This window comes from Hirundo rustica, chromosome 9 (assembly GCF_015227805.2).
Source record: "Hirundo rustica isolate bHirRus1 chromosome 9, bHirRus1.pri.v3, whole genome shotgun sequence".
Taxonomy (NCBI): domain Eukaryota; kingdom Metazoa; phylum Chordata; class Aves; order Passeriformes; family Hirundinidae; genus Hirundo; species Hirundo rustica.
This window is the reverse complement of record NC_053458.1, coordinates 23,262,374-23,285,682: the sequence shown is the minus strand read 5'-3', so window position 1 is coordinate 23,285,682 and position 23,309 is coordinate 23,262,374. Positions and strand designations below refer to the sequence as shown.

Below are 23,309 nucleotides of genomic sequence, written 5' to 3'. Positions count from 1 at the left end.
GAGGTGAAATAGTGTTATTCATGCAAACCGGTTTTGTTAGAATAATTAAATTGTTTCAAAAAGATTTTCCACACTTTCTTTTCACATCGACTACAGGTTTATTTGGGAACCCTTCAGCCAAGAGTGGGTTCAGTTTCTGGAGGTCACTAATAAACACTGGTCTATGTATCCTACTTGATACATACGTTATAGCTTGATAAAAGAATTTATAATGTGTATGTGCTCACTGAATGACAATTTCTGATAAGTGTTTTGTTTAAAGGAAACAAAATAAAAAAAAAGAGGATAACATAGGAAAACTAACTCTGCTTTCCTAAATACAAAAGTAGTAGTGCCAAATCTTCTCTGACTTTATCTTGAGAGACTGTTAAACAAGTGGCTGCTTGCTGGCTCTGCAGGAAAAATTAATTTCCAGACAAACCCTTGCAGCTCCCTGGCTCTATACCATGTCTTGTACTGGGCAGGTGAGTTCCTGAAAGCTGAAGCTGTGTGTGAACTGCCGGCATTGCTTGGTCTGGAGTGGTTGCTGCTCTTCAGCAGGAGCTCTACACCCACCCCTACTGCCCAAAGGAGGGTTTGAGAAAGTCTCTTCTCAAAGGTTTCAAGCCACAATTCATTAATGTGAGTGCTTACCCCAGGAATACTTCAACTGCCTTGCCAGGCCTGCCCAGTGCCTGATTTCCTGCCCTTTATGAACGTGACAGGTTCTTAACAGGAATATGGCAAATGTTCAGGTTACCCTCTTGGCTCCTCTGGTTTCCTGACTCTCTCGGAGCACCTGGCATGGCTCTCTCGCTGGGGCGCCTGGAGAGCAGATTGGCAGATATTCCAGCGTCAGAGGGAAGCACCAGTTTGTACAGCGTGGGTATAATTGATCCCACACTTTCATCTGAAAGAGAAAGACAAGGGATTTGAAAGATGACTTTATTGTAGAAAAGTCTAGACATACTCCTCAGTATGAAGTAAAAACCATTTTTTCATGTGAAAATGACATTCAGCAACAGACATATATTTTGTGAATCTGAAAACTGCTTCAGAAAAAAAAACCCTCAATATCACCAGAGTATTTCTCAATCAAATTCATGCAGTAACCTTGCTGGTTATTTCCAAAGACAACACTATAAATTTGTCTCTGCATGTCAGAATATTGATATGTGAGATGTCTTTGGGCTTTAGATAATTTAAACATTAAATGCGTGCACAACAGAAAAAAATGGTGCCTTGAATTGACTGAAAAACCAAAAATGTCTTGTGCTTTGTCATGGTTCCTGCCTCTAATGGCTGTGCTGGTGACAGCCTGACCTCCAACTACAGATCCTTTCCCCGTTTCCCTACAGGTACTGATCTCCAGGTAAAACTTATGGTCATTACCCAGGCTTCAGGTGTTAGATGCAAGTTTAACTGAATTTGGGTGTGCTTGGCTTGCTGGAGATAAACACAAAGCCTTCCCCAGGGAATTGGATACTGTCAAATCATCACAACACCGACTTTTGCTGGGACAATATTGAGATATGAGAAAAAATATCTCATGTATGGAAAACTGAGCTCTGTGTTCAGTGTTCTTCGCAGGACTGATATATAGTATCAGCTAGTGGAGCTCCAAAGGCAAGCAAAGAAGGAAAGCACTTCTTAAAATATTGTGTTGGCTCTCTGAAACCAGTATCTGGTTCATTCTCCCTTTCCTTTACTTTTAAAAAAAGTTTTGACTTGTTGCTTTAGCAGATGGAGTCGGTCAAAATACAACTGCTTCCATGTTTGTGTTTATGACTTTTCTGCATCAGAAAATTATTTCCCTGAAAAACCATATGTTGGTCAGCTGGGAGAGAAATGAAAACATAAATCTTGAAAATATTTTGTTCATAAACCAAAATATTCGTAGACAGTGATTAAAACTAGAAAAAAAGCCAAACTTTGCAGAGCATGGAAAATTATGGACTCAGCATTTATTGGCAGTTTAAGAGTGAACAGATGCAAATCCAAAAAGAATGGACCCCTGTCTGTCCGTCTGTCTGTAATAGAGGTATTTTTCAAATTGGTGTGTAAGTCCTAAATGAGCATGCTTTTAGTACCTTTGCTTATGGTCAGAATAGAAAATAATCCAGGAATAGCTCTAAGAAGTATGATTCAGAAGCTCAGAGGCAGTTCAGGAGGGTAAATCTAGTGCAGTGGTAAAATAAATAGTTTTATTCCCATTTATCTGTTTTTCTGCAGGTTTTTTTTTCCTTCATAAGTTTGTTGCCTCACTTTTCACGTGCTTGTTGCTGCAGCAGGGAAGAGAGCAGCGAGGCAGCTCTGGAGTTGTTTCACCATCTGTTTCTCAGCTCTTTCTTCAAAATCGCTGATCAGAACCTCTGAACCCATGTCTTCCTTCAGAGGTGAGGTTATTGGGGCCTTTCCTGTTGTGTCAGTGTTGCTTTTCCTCTAAAGTGTTTGCCATTTTTGTCTGTGAATTATTCCTCAGTAGAAGAAGCAACTCATCAGCATAAAATGCATAAGAAACAACAAGAGTTGCTTGAAGTCTTGAGTAAAAATCAAGTTTATGTGTATTTTTTTTAAAGTTTCTACTAAGGTCAGTTGTATCATATTTTAGGTTCAATGGAAAAAAAAGGTGTGGCCTTGTTTAATACATTATCTGCATTTAACCACTCTGACCAATCAAAAAAATTATAGACTTGCTGACATAAAAATGGTAAAACTTCATCTTTTAATATAACATATCAACTTTGGCTTTGTTTTTTTTCCTTACATTTTTAAATATTTGTTTAGAACTTCTTTAATATCTTTAGCCTTTTCCTTTTCACATCTGGGAATAATCCTTTGTGTATAACAGAAGATGAGAGTCAAAATATTGTTTGGTCTATGGAAAAAAAAAAAAAAAAGCCTGCTAAAATCATGACTTTCTCATCTGACGTTAGCTCAAAATAGAAAATCAGGATTTGCTGATTCCAGCCCACAGCTCATTTTTTATTTGGCTCAAAGTAAGATGTGCTCCATGGGTTGATCTCCATCTTTTCTGACAGTTGTGCTGGTGCTGTGCTACATTAAAACTTGTGCTAAAGATATTTTTAGAAGTATTTGTTGGGTTGTAAAAGGCTTGTCCGTAAAGGAAGGCATGAGCACAAGGAGATGATGGGGCAGCTCAAAACACAAAGATGAAAGTAAACAGAATTAGAATTACCCAAAAAAGGAATCCATTGTTGGATAGTCTGAAGCAGAATGGAAATGTTCGAAGGCACAGGTTATGAGAAACTCTAGAGACTCTTTCCTGGCTCCTATGGATTAGATATGGGATGATGTTATGGAAAAAAGTTTGCACTAATCTGTTGCAGGGGTTTGATGCTTTTGTAACACTGATTATCCAAACAAAGTAAGAATGGTAGCAGGCACTTCAAAAGGGTTAGAGAGATCCTTTTGTGCACAATGCTCATGATTTAAAAGGATATGTTCTTTTTCTCAGTAAGATGATTTCTGCTTACAAACCTGCATTGAATAAGGAATGATGAAATGTAGGAGATACATCTGTTCCATCCTGCTTTGTTTTCACTTGAGTCTGTTTAAGTTATATTTACTTTATTCTTATCCTGGGTCTTGAGTACCAAAGCATAAATTGAGCTGACTATATTATCCTTCAAAAATGCTGTGAAAGGAGATGCAAAATAAATGCAGGCATCATTGGCAGAGCAAGAGATATTAGAGATTAAAAACTGGCACCTTTTGTACAGTGCTGAATGCCATGGAAATAATCAGTTTCCTGATAAATTTTATGAGCAAGAAAGGAAATTAAACACAAAACCTAGTCAATGTGATGGACCTTTTTTAAAATCATGAGTTCGACATAAGTTGGAAGGAGATTTTTAGCAAAACAAAGTAGTAAACAAGTAGTACAGAAGTCCAAAGACTACGAAGGGTATATTTATTTAATTTTGTGTAAGAAGAAGAAGAATCTCAGGCAGATAGAGAAAATGATTTATGTTGCCTTGAGGTATTTAATTGAGTCCTGCTGTGGTAAGTTGAGTCTGCTTTGCTGTTATTAACATATGCAGTCATTTCATTAACTGACCTTGCTAAATGCCTGGAGACGTCCTGTGACACTTTATTAAGTCAAACATGGCAAATGTCTCTTAGGGCTGTAGTGTAGTAAAGAAAGATATTTGCATACTGTAATTGTTGGACAATACTGGAACAAAGCCTTTGAAAGCACAGACTTTGCTGGTTATTGGTCTGGAGATGTGAGTGGCAGCTCTGAAGCTGAAGAACTCTGTAGCTTTATGAAAAATGAGAGAAGAAATAAATGTAGTTGGTTTTCTAGTGTTCTGCATAGATAATACTCAGCTTTGTTTAATACTAATATTTTTCAGCTGCTCTTTGTGGATTTATTCAACTGAGTTCTGTGACTATTAGATTATGCATTTAAATAGACTTAAAAATCTAAGCTTTTATTTACTATTCAGATGTTTAGATTAAAGTCCAGAAAGAACATGAGGGTCACATCCAGACTGGGTTGTTTCAACCTTCCATCATTCCAAGGCAGCTTAAATAAAGCGTGTGTGGTTTACCCAAGAACCAGCTAATTGACATCCTTGCATTGTTAACAGGTGGGGTTTGCAGAACAAAATCGGACTGCACACACACTTATCTTTTTGACCATGCACTCACTGCAGAGGAACTCTAAAGAGATTTATTTTATTTTTTCCCCCTTTTGGTGAATTTTTATTAAGCTCTGAAAGAGCAGAAATGGCCATATTGAATTAGCAGAAGTCCCTAGAGCCTTCAGAAAACTATTTGAAAACTAACTAGTTTGTCGTCCTTGCATATTGGTGTTCTGCACACAGAATTTTCAGGAATGGGATGCTGAAGAAGAACTGTATCAGAGAGGGAACAGGAAATGTGCACACACAGAATTGTAAAATGTTATCACCATAATAGTGTGTTCTCACTACAGCTATTTAATTAACACAAGAGGGAATCCTTGGGAAGACAGATGAATGCATCTGTTTTGATATTGATATTTCTGCCTTGTGGTCACAAGAATGATTAAATTCAGCAAAACGTAATTGGGCTTCAAGAGAGAATATAATAGAACTGGAAGTTAGCAATTTGGGCTGGTTTAGAATGAATTATAATATTTTCTCAGTTGGAATGGAGTTAAATTTTACCGGGACTCAAACCTCACTTCTTGCTCAGGACTCCTTAGTTAAGTCACTTGGGTAAATTCACACCAATAAAAAGAATGCAAAACATTATTTGCTCCTTAATTCTGAAGCCACGAAGGATCAGGCAGTTGGAACTAGATGATTATTGTATATCCCTTCCAGCTGAACTATTCCGCTCCCTCTCTTTAAAGGTCAGAAGAGATGTAGGTGTTTAACGTGGACCCTACTGGTCTCCTCTATAGGTTCTTCTCCCCAAAATTAGTGATCTTTGATGTGTGATGGAACTACAGCTCAAATGGAAGAGTGTGGCACTACTTGGAATACACAATTTGCTTAGAAAAACCCCAAAGAAAAGAATTTGGTGCAAGAAGTTCGTTGTTCTGGGAATGCAACCTTCCTGGTATGGTATTCTGCACAAGGTTAGTTTGTGTGTCTGTATTCATATTTGAAAGGAATAGCTCATTTTTAAATAGCCTTGAAGAAACTGGGTGGGTGATATGAAAAACATGAAGTACTGATGACTCTTCTCATTGTTAATCTTTAAGGATTTTACTTGGGATAAATTCAATGTAGAAAACTTCACCCGACAGAGCTGTTGGATAGCACGTGGAATAATGTTTTCCTCCATTTTGCTTTCTTTGACTTCTTTCCTTTGCAGAAAGGAGAATTGTCACCATAAAAACAAACAAACCCCCAACCAAACAAAAAACAAACAAACAAACCCCCCAAACAAACAAACAAAAAAACCACAAAAAATCCCCCCACAACAAACTTGTAGCAAACTTCATGTTTAGCCTGGAACGGTTTACAAAATATATACAAATTCACAGTTAAGAATGGCAGAGCCTGCTTAATTCTCCTGAACTCCTAGAGAATTCTCTCGTAGCAAATTTGTATTGCGTGCTACTTTTCCCCAAACAAGGATAGTGTCTGTGTCTCAATGTTTACATCCTGATTGCTGCACCAGTGCCTTGCAGTTCAAAGTGAATCTCATTGTCCATATTTGCACATTTCTTCTGACAAATATGCTTTTTGTGATAGAATTGTTGAGTGTTTCTTGAGTAATTTCTATGTCAGGCCACATCTTAGTTCACTGCCAAAGTGGTTCATTTCCCTCTGCATTATTGTTTCCTACATATTTTCTCCCCTGTTCCCTTATGGTTGGCTGCTTATCTGCTGTGACCGAATCTTGTATTGTTTCTCAGCAATTCTCAGTTCTCTCCCAGGCTCCCCATTCTTCAAGAAAGTTTATAGCAATACTGAATAGAATTATGTCAACTTTGGTCATGCTCTTCCTTCCACGTTACTATTTTTATTCTTGTCCTCTGATCCTTTTATGGATTGTTTTTATGAGATCTATTTTGAAAAACCCTAATACCTTTTCTAGTCTTGTTTTCTCATTTTTCACTCTAACAGTAAACCTTTTGTGGGTTACTGATACATTTTCTAAGGCACGAGAATTTGAATACAATAGAACTTGAAATACGTGTTGCATTCTCCTGCCATTTCCCATCATCCACAATGTTACTTTGCTACTCATTCACTTCACACTTCTTTGTTCCCTGCAATCTGCCTGTATTCACATATCTACATTGTGAAGATACCTTCTACATTCAGATCCTGCCTTTTTGTACACAGCCTCTCAAAACAAAATATTTGGGTTTTTTTTACCAATACTGCTAAATATTTCTGTGCAAGTCATGGTTTCTTTTCTTTTTAACATGTGACCACATCTCTGATAATCAGATTTTATATTCTGCAGATGATAAATATAACTTCAGTTTGTTATCCTACCGTGTCTCCTCTCTCTGTAGGTTACTCTGTGTGGTCAATTCCTTCATGCCTGGTTTTTCATCCACTGTTATCCCTTAGCACAGTCCTGCAGCTCCTTCTTTGTGCCTTCACGTGTAATGCACTTGAACTAAAATTACAGAGCTGTCGCTGCTGATCTCATCACAGTGCTTGCAATCCAAAAAGGCCTTCTGAGTTTTCTTTGGAATCTGAGGCAAAATTTAAAGTAAACCTGTCCTTATGTTTAATATTCTCTTGACATTATTTGTTGCTAGCCTCTTTTTGCAAGTTACCTAGCAAACAAACTTCAATTTGCCAAATGTCACTTCTGTCCATTGTGATTGAACTCTGGCAAATATTTGTTCAATTTGCAGCTTTGCTTCTGCCAGAGATTGATGGAACTTTTCTGGTGCAGAGACGAAACTTCTGGTATGCTCATATGTTCTCAGACAAGTTACAGGTTGTCAGCTGAGGCATTTTAATCTACCCCATACGCATACTACCTGCTCAGTGCCAAGACAAAATAAATTTAATTTTCTGAAAGCATCAGGAAAAGGCTGTGGTAATGAATCAGAGCTGATTTTCCCCATCAGCAGCTTAGCCTCTTATCAGCTTTGAAGGTAACCCTGATTTGAGAAGAGACTACACCCGCCGATCTCCAAGTCTGAGGTGGTGATCTTGCTGTATGCCTTCCTTCCTCCTTAGGATCTTGATCCCCAAAGTCCCAGCAGCTTCTGGCAGCATCTCCTCCAGCCAACAATTCCAAATATGTCCTGACACTTGGCCATAACCAGACGAGTAATCTCAAAGGGATATTTTATAGCCAGCCCCCCAACTGCATCTGTCACTATTTTTTATATATATAGTAGCCTGATTTTGGCTGTGGCTCAGCTGATGTGTCTGGAAGGAAGTACAGACTTCATCTCAACTCAAGTATTTCTATGAATGTTTTATTTGTTTAAAATGGCTTGGATCTCAACATTATTCTGCTCACTATTCACATCTGAATCCCTCAATATATTGAGTTTTAGAAAGAATCTCTCTGGAGTAGTGCTTGTTGGTGTTTTCGGCATTTGTTCATGAAGACAGTCCCCTAATTCAATGAATTCATATTAATGGAGCACAAGAATGTGGATTACAATTAGCAAATGCTCACCTTGCAGAGAATTTCATTAGTGCTCATTGTCAGTGGTGGGTATGTTCTTGTCAGAAAATTTCAATATCGTACTGGAGATATAGCAGCAGCTAGCAGCTACTGGTGCAGCAAGTTGTTACCAGAGTTCTGCATTTCCATGTGTCTGTATTCAAATATATCATACTTTGAAGACTGAACTATTACTGCCCTTGAGCAAAGATATATGTATGATTAGCCTGTGCTAATAAAACCTTATCATAAACCCACAGCTTGAAGGATGAAGCAGAGGTTACTGAAATGCACAAATGTGGAATGAAAGCAAAGGTCTTGGAAGTACAAACACAGCCTGATACTGCAGGTATCAGAGGTATGAATAACTCATCAATGGTCATTAAATTAGTGTGACCTTGTGAGGTGTTAAAGTCAGTGTAAGGGATAGCAGGGACAACATTAAAATACAGAACTATAGACAGTAAATTCACACATAATATGGAATTGTGAGTCTATGACAAGGGAAGCAGTAGGTGCTGTGTTAAAAATAATGCTAAAACTGACCCCATGCACACCCAGGAGCAAGGTGGAATAAATGATGAACATCATACTCCTGACAAAGGATACGGGATGCTGATAAATTATTGTCCCTCTTTCTCCTTGAAGTAAGCCAACCCCATTAAGAGATGAACCTAGGAGAGTACAGAAAGGAAAGCAAAGAAAGAAAAGGATTGTAGAAACCCAGAGCAAGCAGAGAAATAGCAGAGAAAGATAGATATTAGAAAGTTTGCAAATGCCAAGTTTACCTGTCTTTATTGGAAACAAGTTGTGGGACTAATAATGGCCATCAGTTCAATTAATAAGACTTTAATTAGACTAGGAATAGATTCCTACCTTCACTTAGAAGCATGATCCTTTAGCTTATGTAAATGACACGGTATGATACCACATGCCCCTGAGGCTTGGAGGTTACATTTGGAAGCAGCAGTGCATGATAAATATGTCAGTTGTCACAGTGGTTCTTTAGCCCAAGCTCTGTAAAAGTTTTTAGACAATTCTTTCCAACAGCATTTCTGAGAGCTGTCTCTCTTTCATAGTAATTTTCCCCAGGGTGAACAAAGGAAGAAGTGAAGAATTTCTTTTCAGTCTTTTGTACTGAAGGATGGGATCTTGTTACAGCAATCCCTCACTGGGGAGAGCATGGGTCTGCTAAACTTTTCTCATTAAAGCAAGGCAACAAATTTGGTTGTGATGCTCCATCCCCAGGGGAATTTATTCAAGTGGGCTGGATTAGGTCTTGATAAACAGATATGACTGGGTTTTCAACTGGATTGCATTCACAATAAATAAACTAATTCCTGTTAGGCTCCTGTAGTGGCAGATACCATTTCGACAAGCTTAGTGTTAGTAAATAAGAAGCTATAGGAAGATCCATACAAAATACAGTTCAGGGGGGCCACTGTTACTGACAGACAACTGGTATTTAGGATTTTGGCCTAAAATATTATTTAAGAGTAATGTTCTAATCAGAACTGAGGAGTGCTGAATTAGGATTAGCGGCAATCCTTCCATCCCACAGTGATTACCCTGACATTCAAGTGGGCATTGCCTGATGAAGAATTCTGTGCTGGGTAAAGGTAGGCAAGCAGTTTATTGATAATAAAAGGTCTGCCTACAAAGGTGAAAAATCCAGGCTACTCTTTCAGTCAAGTGATGCATTTTGTATCTGGTTGGGAACTGACTTTTGAATAGTCGAGGCTCTAGTTCTACCTGGCTTCTAAGTCAGTGTGATTTAGGTAACTTCCTAGGTAACTGTTTTAAAAGAGGATGAATCACTGCACAATGATTTATTCATCATCTCTTCTAACCCTGCTCAACATAGGGCACACTTCAAACTTGGCAGCTTTCTCAGCCCCTCATCTGTGAGTCTTAAAGCATCTCCAAACACAGCCATTTCACAGCCCGACTGAAATCCAGTTTCTGACTGCCCCCACTCCTCTCAGCCCCCTGCCTCGTGGCCTTTCCGTGGAGTTCCTGCAGCATTTCAATGTCTGCCTTGTTCCAGGGAGCCTTGGGGTGGGCTTATTTCTACACACGAGGTTTTATGAGTGCAGCAGAGCCAAAGGAACTTTTTTGCTCAGCCTACTGCTTTGTTCAGCAGCCTTATTAATGCAACCCAGTGTGCAGGTGACTTTCGTTGTCTCAAGGACACAATTCTGAGGCACTTTTAACTCGGCCACCATGGAGGAATTTCTTGTCAGTAATAGAATCTCACTGCTGATGTATTTTTACACTTAGTTATCTCAATAACCATTTTTCTTTGGCTAAAAAGAAATTCTTCATTGAACTAGGGAATTAAAAAGCAGGCGCATTGAATTCTATTTACTTCAGAAAGGAGTGTTTTGATCAGAATCACCTTTATTAGGTGCTTAAACAACAGTTTTCCCATTACTTACAAACTAATTCATAAAATTGTGTTATCCTGTAAATGCTGTAATGCAAACATAACTAAAATTACTGAAGGTTTTCAAAATTCTTTTAAACTTGGATACATAAAGTGCAAGTTCAGTAATTTTTGCAGGAAGATGTATATTTCTCAAATTACAATGCATGTTGTAATATGAAATAACTGAACAAGGAATTAGAAATTCTTAAAGATAAAGCCATTTTACTTTTTTTTCCCCATGCATTTTGATTTTTATGATCATCCAGGCAGTAGACTGATGCCATGTAAGAGGAACACTTTGCTAGGAAGAAGATGCTCTTGATTTTTTAAAGAATATTATGAGTAGAAAGAAAACCTCAATAAATTTTATGCTTCAGGGTGATGGTATGGGTGGTAATTAAGTGTTTAGTTGTATAAAATCTTAGCTACACATTGGACAGATCATCTACTTGGTATGGCCATGACTTCCTTTGGAATAGACTGAAGGTATGGTTTGAGATGGAGAGCTAGAAAAAATAGCATAAATTGCTCAGCATATTTCTATAAATGTGGTTTTTATTTAAAAATAGAAGCCAAAATGTTGTTTGTTGTTTTTAAAAGCAGAAACAATCTCTCATGTTAGTTTATAAAATTCTGCACTTTGTCTGTAGCCTTAGCAGCATGTAAGTTAAGAACAAATAATGGCCTTATAAGTGGCTGAGGAATAAGTTTTTTCTTCATTGTTAACCTGGAAAGGTTCTGTGAATTTATTTGTTTAATTTATGTTTCAAATAAAGGCTTTGGCTGAAATGCTACTTCTGTCCCTCTAGCAAATGCCTCAGGTTTAATTTGGGACGATAACCACTTGCCTTGTAAAGTTTGTGCTGTATGATTTTCCTAGCCCATAATTTCTCAGCATATAACATTTGAGCATGAAAAATATTTTCTAAAAATTGATGTGATTAAATCTGTACCAGCCTGGAAAGGAACACAAATTGTATGTAAATGAAGTCTCTGCTTTCCATCTTCAACAGTCAATCCCATTATGCACATAATACCTAAATAAGGAGAAACCTATAGGTTTCAATGGGTTCTGTGGTAGGATCAATCTACTTATGCCCCTTTTGTCATCTGCAGAATGTATGTATTTGAATTCAGAGAGTTGTGCTGGCAAAAGGAGATTCACTATGTTTCAGTATCAAATGGAAAACTGTGGGGTAGTGGAACTAGTGAAGGACAAATAAAAATTGATTAAAGGAGAAGAAAAATGGGGAAATTGATTTAAAGATCTCCAGAACCCTACAAAACTAAGAAAGTAGGCAAAAATAAGCATATTTCTTTCCTCAGGTGCTGTGTCTTTCTGCTGTTTTGATTTTTCATATGAGCAGTTCTTGGAGTTTACTTTACCCTTGGTGATTCTTCCAGAGATTCTTGTTACTGGAATAGAGCCCTATAAAGTTTGGTCATTAAAGCAAAACTACAACAGCCCATGTAGCATTTCTCTCTTAGGAGAACTGTGCTGATAAATCAGAAAAAGGCAAAATAAGCATGTAAAATGCAAAAATAAGTAATGAAGCAGTCCTCAGAAAATATGTAGCAATTCTCTGTTCATTTCTTTAATTTTTCTAGTTTTTAAATGGTGCCTGTAAGACCCAATGATGATTAATATTCAGGCCCATTTCTGACATATGTTGTGATTTGAGTAGTAATTTGTGTAACTTGGTCTCATGGAAAATCTTTGGAAGAAAGATCAGTCATACCAGCACAGAGGAAACAGAATAAAAATAAATAAAAGTTTTCTGGAATAAATTTTAGGCTTTTTTGGAACAGGCTGGCTCTGTCCTTGAAGAGCATAGCAAATGAAATCTGTGAAGACAAATTGTTGTGAGAGTTGATAGATGCAGCATCACTGGGAAAGACAGAACATGTTTCTGCCAGGCATGTTTGGGAATAGGGACTTGAATATTTTCATTAATCTTGTCATACCTTATTGCTGCTAACTTCCACAACAAAGATAGATTTTCCTTTGTAGCAGTGGATAAATATGCTTCCTGAAGAAGGCTCTGGCAATCTACCTTTTTCACATTCCGTTGGTGTTTTTACACCTCTCATTCTTGCTAGAATTAAGGAACTCATTACTTAATGGAATTGCAATAGCTTTTAAAACAATGTTGCACCATTATATCTCACAACCAAATCACCCTTAATCACATCAGACTGTTTTCTCTTTCAGGTGCAGAAATGTATCTCCATTCAAGGCTGAGATTATTCAATAATGAGGTCCACAGGTGCGGTGGTCACTTGTGCTTGATTATTAAGGTCAAAATGCCAGTTCTTCAGAACTGAGAAATCTCTGGTGAAATCTTCTTGTTTCAGATTTCAGGAGCCCTATCTCACTCTGTTCACTTTATATTTACATCTTTGAAACCTGGAATAAGCTATTAACTGCCAGAACCATTCTGGTGGGGAAAGAAAAAAAAAGACAAGGTTTGAGATTGAACCTGGGATTGATCAAGAGTTGTTTGCGGTCACTCTGAAAGTTTGAGAGCACTGTGGTTCAGAAAAAAAATGCTTACTAACCACAGAGAGCTGCAGTTGTGTCTGGGAGAGACAGGTGTGAAGTCTCTTTTCAAAGACACACCAGACTTCAGCTTGAGGTTCACAGTTCCAAAAACAGGTCACCAGGTGGGTGGTCTCAGAAATATTTCTTTCATATGACTGGAATTGTGTCATATCTGTTCTACACTGAGCCACTCAAATTGACATTTTAAAAGGCTATCTTTAGTTCTTTTTTTTTTTTTTTTTTTTTTTTTTTTGAGTATGGCATCCATTTATTTCTCTGTGAGCAAATATTCATAGCTGCGAACAAATTCTTTTCATAATCAAGGGAAAAATTACTCTTGAGACTCTTCCCCTTCAGCACCAGGAAGAAAGATGTTTTCAAAATTGCTATAAACAGGAGTTGCAAGTGTCTTCAGCTGTTCACTCCCTGTTGCTTTGCAGCCAGCTTTTCATCACTGTCTGTGAGCCTGGGCTATGTATGTTTCTGCAGGGACTCTCTTTTCCTCACCAGTTCTCAGCAGTCCAGGATTAAACATATCTGATTGCTTTATACACGTGCATTAAGCCAGTAATGAGTAATTGCTGTGCTGGTTTCCTTCAGTGACTGAGAGGCTGTCATCTTTCTGATGTCTTTGCTTTGGGGAGCTTAAGCTAATTGAACTCTAAAGGAAAAGCTTCATTGTGAATCTCTGAAGCTGGTGGTGGTTTTGTCATGACCTCGAGGGAAAAGGCATAAAGCCTCATGGGCACAATTTGGGAATTCCTTATCTGCATGTCTGATACTCCTGATAAATCATTGTGAATAGGATTAAAAATCTGAGCAGAATTGCAGTCACAAAATCGATGCTACGCCCTCTGGAGCTGAGAGTCATTTTTTTAACAATGGGAGTTGTTTTATGCTAGGAAAAGGTTAAGGATCTCTGCCTGAAGGGGAATGAGTAATAACTGCTGAAAAAATGGGCCTAGATCTGTACACATCCTCAGTCCTCAGGAAGTCACTTCATTCCATTTCCAAGTGTACACATTTGGATGCATGAACTTCATATATACATTTAATGCAGTGAAATTAATGGAAACACTTCAGAGTGGAGTAGGTGTATTGGCAGTGCAGAATCAGAACAACAAGAGAGGAAAGAGAGAGAAGGAAGAGGCAGAAGTGCAGCAAAGCAGAGACCCAGTTTATTTCCACAGTAGACATGTACTTTCTAACAGACAGTGAGCATGACTTTTGCTGGAAGAATTCACCAACGTTTTACATTGACTGGTTTAGATTAAATTAAATACAAAGGAGAACAGAAGAGTTAATGTAGGTAAGTACAAAAGTACACCGATAATTGATGCCTTTCTTCACTAGCACAATTGATTAAAAACCCTCAACTTGAATTACATCACAATTTCAAATTATCATTTTTCCTCCCTATGTTTTCATTTCTGTTGAAGGAAACTTAAGATTCATAACCCTAAGCGTGTAAGACATGCTCCTAATTAAATTTTTGGTAAGCATTGGAGACATAAATGTAAACAAAAATGATTATTTGGATACCTTCATTTTGAAAAGTTAATGCATATATATCTAACAATAATGCCAATAATTTTTTAGTTCTTCCTCTTTCAAATTGAATAATCTTCATACCAAACCCTCTGAGGTGCTTTGTTGGTTTGTTTTAGCAAACGGCGCATTGGGGAAGGAATTTCTTGTACGTTTACTGATGATGGATCTGAAAGAGTCTGTCACTAAAGAGCCTGAAGAAATGCTGTGATGTCCTGGTCCCTGAGCAGTATAGATCGATACAAAGGAGGAGTGGAGCAGCAGTTCTGTACTCCTGACTGTGAAATATGGGATTATTTGGCTTATTTTAACTGCTGTGATCTCTCTTGAGGTCACAACTGCTGGTTTGGGAGCCACTGAATGAGAGCAAAGTGTTGGCCAGGAGGTGCAGGAACGAGGCTTTGCAGCAGGAGAGGCATGTTCCAGCAGGGACAATCCCCCGCTGCTCTGGGCTGCTGGCTCCCAAGGAAGGGGTTTGCTGGTGGATTGCTTTGTTCTAAGTGGAAAAGGGCCATGAAGAGGCACCTGACAGTGTCTCAGGCCGTGTTTGAGATCAGGTAAAAGGAAACCCTAAAACAGCTCTATGCAGGTACGACACATTTCCTTCTGGAGGACACCGTTTGACAACAGAGTTTCTTGGGTTTGTTGATGTTTCTATTTGCATAATTATTAATAAAATTACTTCTTACTAAGAGTGTATTTTCTCCTAATAAAACTGTGTTTATGGCACTCTGAGTAAGCTGTTAGGTGTTGAATCCTCCTGCAGCTGTGATTTCTGTTATCAGGTGCGCTTGCCTGTCAGCCTTTGATAGATGATCCCTAATTGGCAGCTGGCTACAGCAGCTGACGATCATAATTGTGCCAAGGAGGCAAATAAAGCCCAGTTAAAATGTGTATTTGCAGTACTATAAGTTGTGACAAGGTTTCTCCACCAGGGCTCTGTGCAAGGAAGGAAAACTGCAGTCCCTCCAGTTATTTAAGGAAATTATCCCTGTGCTCACACAGTCTGATAGAAATCAAAATACTCTGTATATTAGAACTACACCTACGTATATTTTTTGCCATTTATATTTCTGGATTTTCATTTGATTTTTCTTATATTTCAGAAGTTCATTACAACTAGAGCAGCTGAGACTTTTTTCTTTTAAAACAATTATTCCTAATTTTCAATGACAAATATCTCTATTTGCTGAATATAGGAGGTAGTTTACCGTGTTACACATTAATATACTTTGGGATGGGAGGTTGTTCAGAAGGTCATCTCAGGGCTTCTGTGATGATTATAAATTTAGTTTTCTCTTGGATCATTGGCTACCATGAGAAAAGAAAAATTAACTTTTGTTTCTCGTGTAAAAAGGAAATTCACCTCTGGCTGGTTACTGTAGTTGTAGTTTTTCTTCCCCCAGATCAATTCATGTTTGTAAATCAATTCATGTTTGTAGATCATTATGCTGCTTCTGGTGTTGAAAATAACATATATTTTGTGCTATGGTGTCAGTGCTTCTCCTTTGTCTGGAGCTGTGCTAGAGTAAAATACCAGTTTATAGAAAAGATGTGGAAAGTGTTGGTACTTCTCTACTTTACTGAGTGATATTTTGAAACACAGAAATGTTACAAGAAAATAGAAATATCAACCTGTTTACTCAGATCAAATCATCTTGCTGGCATGGAATTCTTCTTTTCTTTGATCGTCTTCAGACACTTGATCTCCGACGCTGCCATTAGGACAGGACTACTCTGGAATGTTGCCTACCCCCAGTGCCTGCTGAAGAGTGGGAAGGAGATCTGGTGATGGATCCATTGGCTTCTGCTTGTGCTGCCCAAGCCACTGGAGTGGACATGGCCTGTGTTGAGGTCCCTCTTGGTTTCTGGGTAAGCTTCCACTAAGGAACATCTGAGCTTTTATTAGTAAATACTATTGTTAATGTGAGTGTCGGGGTTGAGGACTGCACGGAACTTCTGGATGAATGAATGCTCAGCACTGCAAGTCTTTGTCCAGTTGTTTATGAACAAAAATTCTCTATCTCTATATGTCTCTATATATCTCTATATCTGCATATGGATTTTATGGATCCTGGATTTTATGTCCAGGATGCCCATGTAAGCAAAAACTTCTATCTCAGAATGAATGTAGGAAATCCCATTTTGTGAAATTACTGTCTCATGCTTTATCATACTTATTAAAACTTATTTTTACGTTTGACTGCTTAGGCTTGCTTTAAAAGAAATATCTGTAATGTTGTTTGGACAAAAAAGGAATGCAGCCTGAGAGAGAATTTTAGAAAGATGGTAAGATAATATGTTGAAATAGAAAGTTAAGAGTGAGAAGGCATTGAAGTATTGAAAACTAAATGAGAAGAGAGATCATTTTAATAGATCCTTGAAAGAGTGATGCAGAACTGAAGACATGTGAAATTAATTGTAGCTCACTTTATTCCATATGTCTGAAAAATCTGAATTGGTTCTGTTTCTTCGTATACCACAGTTCCATTGAGGAGTTTGTGTATGTCTGTTAGAGGCATCATAGCTCTGCCTCAAGCAGGGGAAATGGTCCTATTCTAAATACCAGTTTGCTGTAATGTTTGCCAAATCGTGACTATTGCCTAGTGAGCAATGTCTTGTGATTGCCTCTCCCTCTTCAGAGGCTGGACTGCGACTGACTCCCATAGAAACTACTACTCCACAGATAAATGTTTAATTATTATTTGGGATTGTTAAGAATCCCCAGATGAAAGGCGCGGGAAGTGAAGAGCAGCAACACGCTGCAGAGCGCCATTAATTTACAGTAATTGACATATCCAGTGCAATCACTGAATTTTATGAAGCAGTCAATAAGGAGAAATCATGCTTATTTGCAGTCACGAGGCTTAGACTGGCTCTCTTGTTGCAGCAGCTGTGATGCCTTTCCTCTGTACAGGGAGCAGAACGTGGTTTCCTGGGACAGGCAAAGGGTCAGACAGAGTCACAGCGCCTTTTTCACAAGGACTTACGTGAGGAGCATCAGAAGTATGCAAAACATTGCCTGTGAGACTTCTCTTCGATGGCTTCATATTTTCTTGCTTGTATTTGAGGTGTTAACTCATTTAATGCACTGGAATAGAATGAACTGTTAGAAGGCTGATGAAGATCACGGTCAGCTCGTGTTTCTGTCTCTTGGCACTGAACTGTCCCTACAAATATTGTAGGGGAAGAGATGCCCCTAATCTGAAGTGGGGCATACAGAGGACTGCAGACTTTTCTTCCTTTTGTAAATCTGCTGTAATAAAAAAGATTTGCTTCCATGATTTTCCATAAGTAATTGCTTAGTTATATATTTCCTTTTTATTGTAGAACCCAGAGACTTTCTCTGGATCTTAGATGCAATTGTTGACTCCATTTCTGTTTGGAAGACCTTCCAGTATTTTACTCTCTGATCGTAATAAAGCAGGATGTATAAGTTCTTCTTAATTATGAAATAAATCCCAGACAGCAATAGAGACTAATAGTTCAGTACTCTGAGTAGATAAATTGCTCTTTGCCATCTTTATAGCAACTATTTTCTATTGCAGCCTGGGGTTTTATGAGCAGAGCTGTGCACATGAGAACCTCTCTAATGTGGTTTATTTAAATCCAGCAAGCCACAGCAATGAAAACACACCCCAGCCTGGATTAGTCAATCTGGTGTAACTGAACACTACATCACTATTAAGGTTCATAATGGTTCATAAGTAGCTTCACATCTAAATGAGATTTTATGGGATTTATGTGTCTTTAATGTTAACTGTTCAAGATTCGTAGAAGTTAAAATCAAATTTAAGTGCCAGGCTTAAATGATTTCAGATGTTACGGTGTTGTTATTGGCTCTTCCCATATGTCATCGGAAGAGATAAGCACAGTAATAAATACCTCATGTTTTGCAATACGCAAATAGTTAGAAAAGCAGAGGTTTCAACTTTTCTGTTTTTCAAATGGTATTATTATTTCAGATGGTTTGATAGCTGAGGTTATCAGGAATACAGAAATAAAATAATGCAGAGCGATTCCTGAAACAAGGAGGGAATAAATAAACTGAATGGGGAAAGTACATGCTCTGTCATCTCATCTAAAATATTACATTCATGCACTGACAGGATCTCTTTGCTGCACTAAGCACTGTTGAATCAAAGTACATTTGTCTGGTTAAATTAGCATGTAACAGTACCTGAGCAATCTAAGAATATTTATCACAGGATAAATATTTCTGATGCTGGAGTAGTGAGCATTTTGTTCTATGCTCCACCTCAAGCCCAAACACTGCAACCCCCATGTGAAGGGCCGAGGGGGTCTCTGAGCAGCCCCTTGGCCAAGCTCTGTCCAGGGAGTGCCCAGCACAGCTCAGGAGGATGCTGCAGTGTTGGGCCCTTAGAGGAGCGTGGGGAGGGGTTGCTGGGGGCCGTGATCTCTTCTGTGAGTGCTGAAGTGACTGATTTGTATTACTTTGATCATGATTACTATAACTGAAACGTTTGCAACTTTCTCCTGAGTGTCAAGGCACCAGAAAGCTGGGAGAGGCTCAGACTTTCCGTGTGGTGCTGGTTTGGGCCCTCAGAGAGCCAAGGTTGCTCTGAAGGGATCAGCTCACAAATGGCTGTGCTGCCTGCAGGACCACGATCACAATAGAGGGATGAAAAATCAATGTGTTATTAATTTTTTTTAAGAGTATGACTTCAAACAAATTGCACTGAATGAAACGGTCATTAGTACATATCAATGATGAGCTCTGCTGCTGCATCACAAGGATTAAATGCTGTATAAGAGAGTTCTAAGTCTCTACAGTGGAGAGGAAAAATTTTTTTGAGGAAAAATTTCCCAAATCATTCAAGTCAATCAGCTTTTATGGATAACTTGAATGCAGCCTGATCAAGCCACAGGACAGATTTATTGTTAGAAATAAACCGCTGGTTCGTGATTGAGATTAAGCATTTAGAGCTTTCAGTCTCTGTTATTTATTTAGCTAAAGCCAAAATGTGAACCAGAGCCACTCACTCTTATGGGTCACAGCCTTTCTTCTCCTTAATACTGTTAAAATGAGAACTCGAGAGTACTTTCAGTTAATGAGGTAATTACACTACCCTGGGTTTGACCTTGAAGTCTATTGCTCATTTAACAAGAAATGAGAAGCTGAGATATGTCTTTGTTGCTGGACAGATCTTGAAAATTTTGAACATAAGAGCCAATCAAAGCAAAAAGATTATGGTGGTGAACTGGACTCTCTAAATTTGCATATTAATAATGTTGCTGAGAAAATCCTGCACGACTCTGGCTAAGAGCGGTTGTCTGTCAGCTGCAGCACAGGGATCCACAGGCTGCATTTCACTGACAAGTCTTGATAGAGCAGATTTGCAATCAGCAGCAGAAGCAATTCGTAGTGCAAAGAAAGGCATAACTAAGAAAACTTTAGCGGATAGTGTAGTCTCATTTGCTCAGTAGGTCCTGGGATATAATTAAAATCCCTCTCCCCTTTTAATCACAGCAACTTTAAACAAACAAATTTAACAAAAAGCCCAGATTTTCTTGTGAAATAAAACTTTTCCATTTATTCTCTTTTCTTTGAAAAAAACAGCTCTGAATTCAAGGGCAAATATCTTTTGCTGCTGCTGTAAAACTGGGTATTTAAAAATATAATTAAAATAATATCCTAATAATAAGGATAAAAGAATAATAAGATAAAAAGGAATTAAGGTTTTAATAATTAACTCTAAGAACATTGGGGCAGGATTTCCTCTTGGATGGCATATGTACGAACAGTTGCTGTGGCTATTTGGTTTGGGTTTTTCTGTTGAGAATACGGGAGTTTGTATTATCTGAGACTCCAGGGAATACAAGGAGCGACTGGAACCAGCAGCCAAATTTGGCTTCAGGAAAAGAAAAATGAATCACACCCTTTTATCACTTCTAGTTGTGATGTGTTTTAAAATATTCTGATATACTTTTCTGTACATTTATCAAAAATATTACATTTGTGCTTTCAACACCCATCTGTTTAATTAAGTGGATATATTGGTTTGCATACTCTTCAGCAGAGAAATTTTTTTGTAATTAATGCCATGGTGAGTTTTTCCGTTTGCTTGAATCAAGGGTGTTAGTATGAACCACAGTACTAGAATCTGATTAAATATGTTATCAGAAATATTATGAGTCAGGAAATTTAGAATTTGGAATAATTTATAGAACACATTTATGTTTTACATCATAAATCCATTTTAGGCATAGATATCCTTTTCTTTGCAGGAGATTGTATTTTTAGGTTTGGGACAAGAAAAAGAATGTGTTTATACAGTCTAACACACTTGTTAGCACAATTTGCCCTGTTGTTAATTCTGTTATAGGAAGATCCTTGCCTTAGGCCTCCTAGAAGAACATGTCTCTCTTAAATTCATCTGCTCTCTGAATTTATCTGCTATGGATATTTTATAAATTGTGGTCCTGTTCACCAGTCACTTTTTTTTTTTTTTTTTTTGTCAACATTACTGACCATTTTTCTAGATATTTCCAGTAAATGTTCTTCTTATAGAAATCATGTAAATCTGGCAAAAAATCTCCCTGGCTCACTGCTGTGCCTACTCTAATCTATATTCAGATTTAATTTTAAATTATTCTGCTGATCCTGAGTCATTACCTGAGCAAAAACAAACTTATGATAACAGCGTTACTTAGTGATATCATGAAACCTAGGAGTTCCATTAAGTGCTATAAACCAGTGAGCAGCAGCAAGAAAATCCAGTTGAAAATAGTTGTGTGCTTTAATATTGCAGCCTCTGCCTTTAGTGAAGATACAGAGAGTATTTAGCCATTCTTGTGGGAATTTATTCATCCCTGATTCAGTTAAACCATTTTGACAAAAAAAAAAAAAAAAAAAAAAAAAAAAAAAAGCTTCAGTGAATTAAGTATTGTTTTTTCCAGTGCTCTGCAGAGGTTCTTTAATGTTATAGTTTTGTTCAGCAGCTTGTCAGCAAATAAATATTTTATATATTCAAATATAATTACATATACTTAAGACTCAAAGATTTCAGCATGACAGGACTTTTGATTTTGATCATGTTGCAATTGCTGCAAATGACTGTAGGGATGAAAATCAAAAGTCAGGGAAATAGAATTCCTACTCCTGTACTTTAACTGGACCAGCTTTAGGGGATTGTGATTGAAGAAATGTTTGTAACTCTCATGTCTTGTAGCTTTTACTTGGATGTAATTTTTTTCTGAAATCTTTATAAAAGAGTCACTGGGAACAGTGGATGATAATGTTTCCTGGGACTGACAATGTTTCCTGGGAATATGGATAGAGAAAGAAATGTTTTCTAATTACCTGAAAATTAAAAAAAATTCACCATCAGCTGCTCTAGTAATAGAGCAGGTGATAGAAACATTTACACAAATATGTATCTTTTATTGTCTACAATGCTTATTCTGCTGAAAATGTGACTCTGTTTTCCTAGAGGAATAATCACAACAGTAAACCAAAACTCATCAATAAAATTTTCTAACAGCTGTTGCTATCAAAGATGCAAAATCTGCCATGAGAAATGATAAATACATGAGGAGCAGGATACCTGCACTCCACAGAAGACAGAATAGCTCACTGGAGGTTATTTAGTGTGACTTAACACATGGAAAAAATTACTCAAATATGATGCAGCTGACGGAGTAAACTCAGCTTGGCAGAGAGAATGCTGTTTCCTGTCCATCACCCACAAGCATTGCAATGACTTCGAGTTTATGTCAGTGAGAAGTCCAGCCTCAAAAGTACTGAAATTTGTGCCATAATTAGTGTTGTGAAATTTTATTGGCATAAAACGTCAATTCAGATATGTTTGGTTTGTCAGTGACAGAATTTTTATTCCCATTTTCATCAGATAATTAGGTTTTGGATCCAAGTGGGGTTCTTTCCTACATCAAACAGAAGGCATCATCAATTTTAATCCAGATAGAAGAAAGATATTTTGAGCTAAAGAACGATGTAATAGGTGGGGATTAAATATTTGCAGTGTGAGTTTCAGATCCTTGACTATGCTAGACCCTGACTGTGCTCAGGTGGCCAAAGCCACTTTAGTTTTTGAGTGGGCATTTGAAACTTCCAGAACAATTTCAGTGCTTTTGTAGTTTGTATTAGGGAGCTAGACTGAGCTATACTCACAGATAAGGTGAATACAGTATATTTTGCCTGATGAATAGCAAAACCAGATTTCTTGGTTATTTTAATAAAATTGGTGGAATTAATGGGCCCATAGGATCCAATTTGTTTATTTTGATCTCTCACTTAGTAAGCCTTCAGCTGAAAAGGTTCAGACTCAGAATTTTTTTTCAGATTCAAAAGATTTTGACTCACACACCAAATCTTGGCTGCCTATGTCTTATATGAAGTTCGTATCAAGATGTACCTTTGATTGTTTTTTGAAGTTTTTTTTTTTTTAATTTAAAAATCTGTTTTAGTTGGATAATCTTTCTTTTAATAATATCTGAATGTGGAACATATCTTGAAAGTTTAATTTTACTTTGTTCCTTACACCTTTTTTGTTTGCCCATACAACATTTTGGGAATGATTCAAAGTTGGGTGTAAGTGTAAAATATATTGTTATGCTTCAGAAATTATTTGAAAAAGCCTACTACTGTTATCAATATTACTAATTTGCAACCTTGCGATTAAGACAACACAAATTTAAAAACATGGAAAAGATGTATCTCAG

At 37.6% G+C, this 23,309-nt stretch overlaps 1 long non-coding RNA gene across 3 annotated transcripts in view; it reads left to right on the top strand.

The window, feature by feature from the left end:
- LOC120756667 (uncharacterized) overlaps positions 1–18,065 on the top strand; it is a 59,184-nt gene extending 41,119 nt beyond the window's left edge. The window contains exons 3-6 of one of the 3 annotated variants that reach the window (XR_005702203.2): positions 2,212–2,375; positions 5,396–5,572; positions 16,305–16,478; positions 17,524–18,065. This is a non-coding gene — a long non-coding RNA (uncharacterized LOC120756667). Of the gene's footprint in view, positions 1–2,211; positions 2,376–5,395; positions 5,573–12,792; positions 13,181–15,530; positions 15,809–16,304; positions 16,479–17,523 lie in introns of those variants that run through there. The other 2 variants (XR_005702205.1, XR_005702204.1) reach the window with 2 other exon arrangements.
- The last annotated feature ends 5,244 nt before the right edge of the window (positions 18,066–23,309 follow it).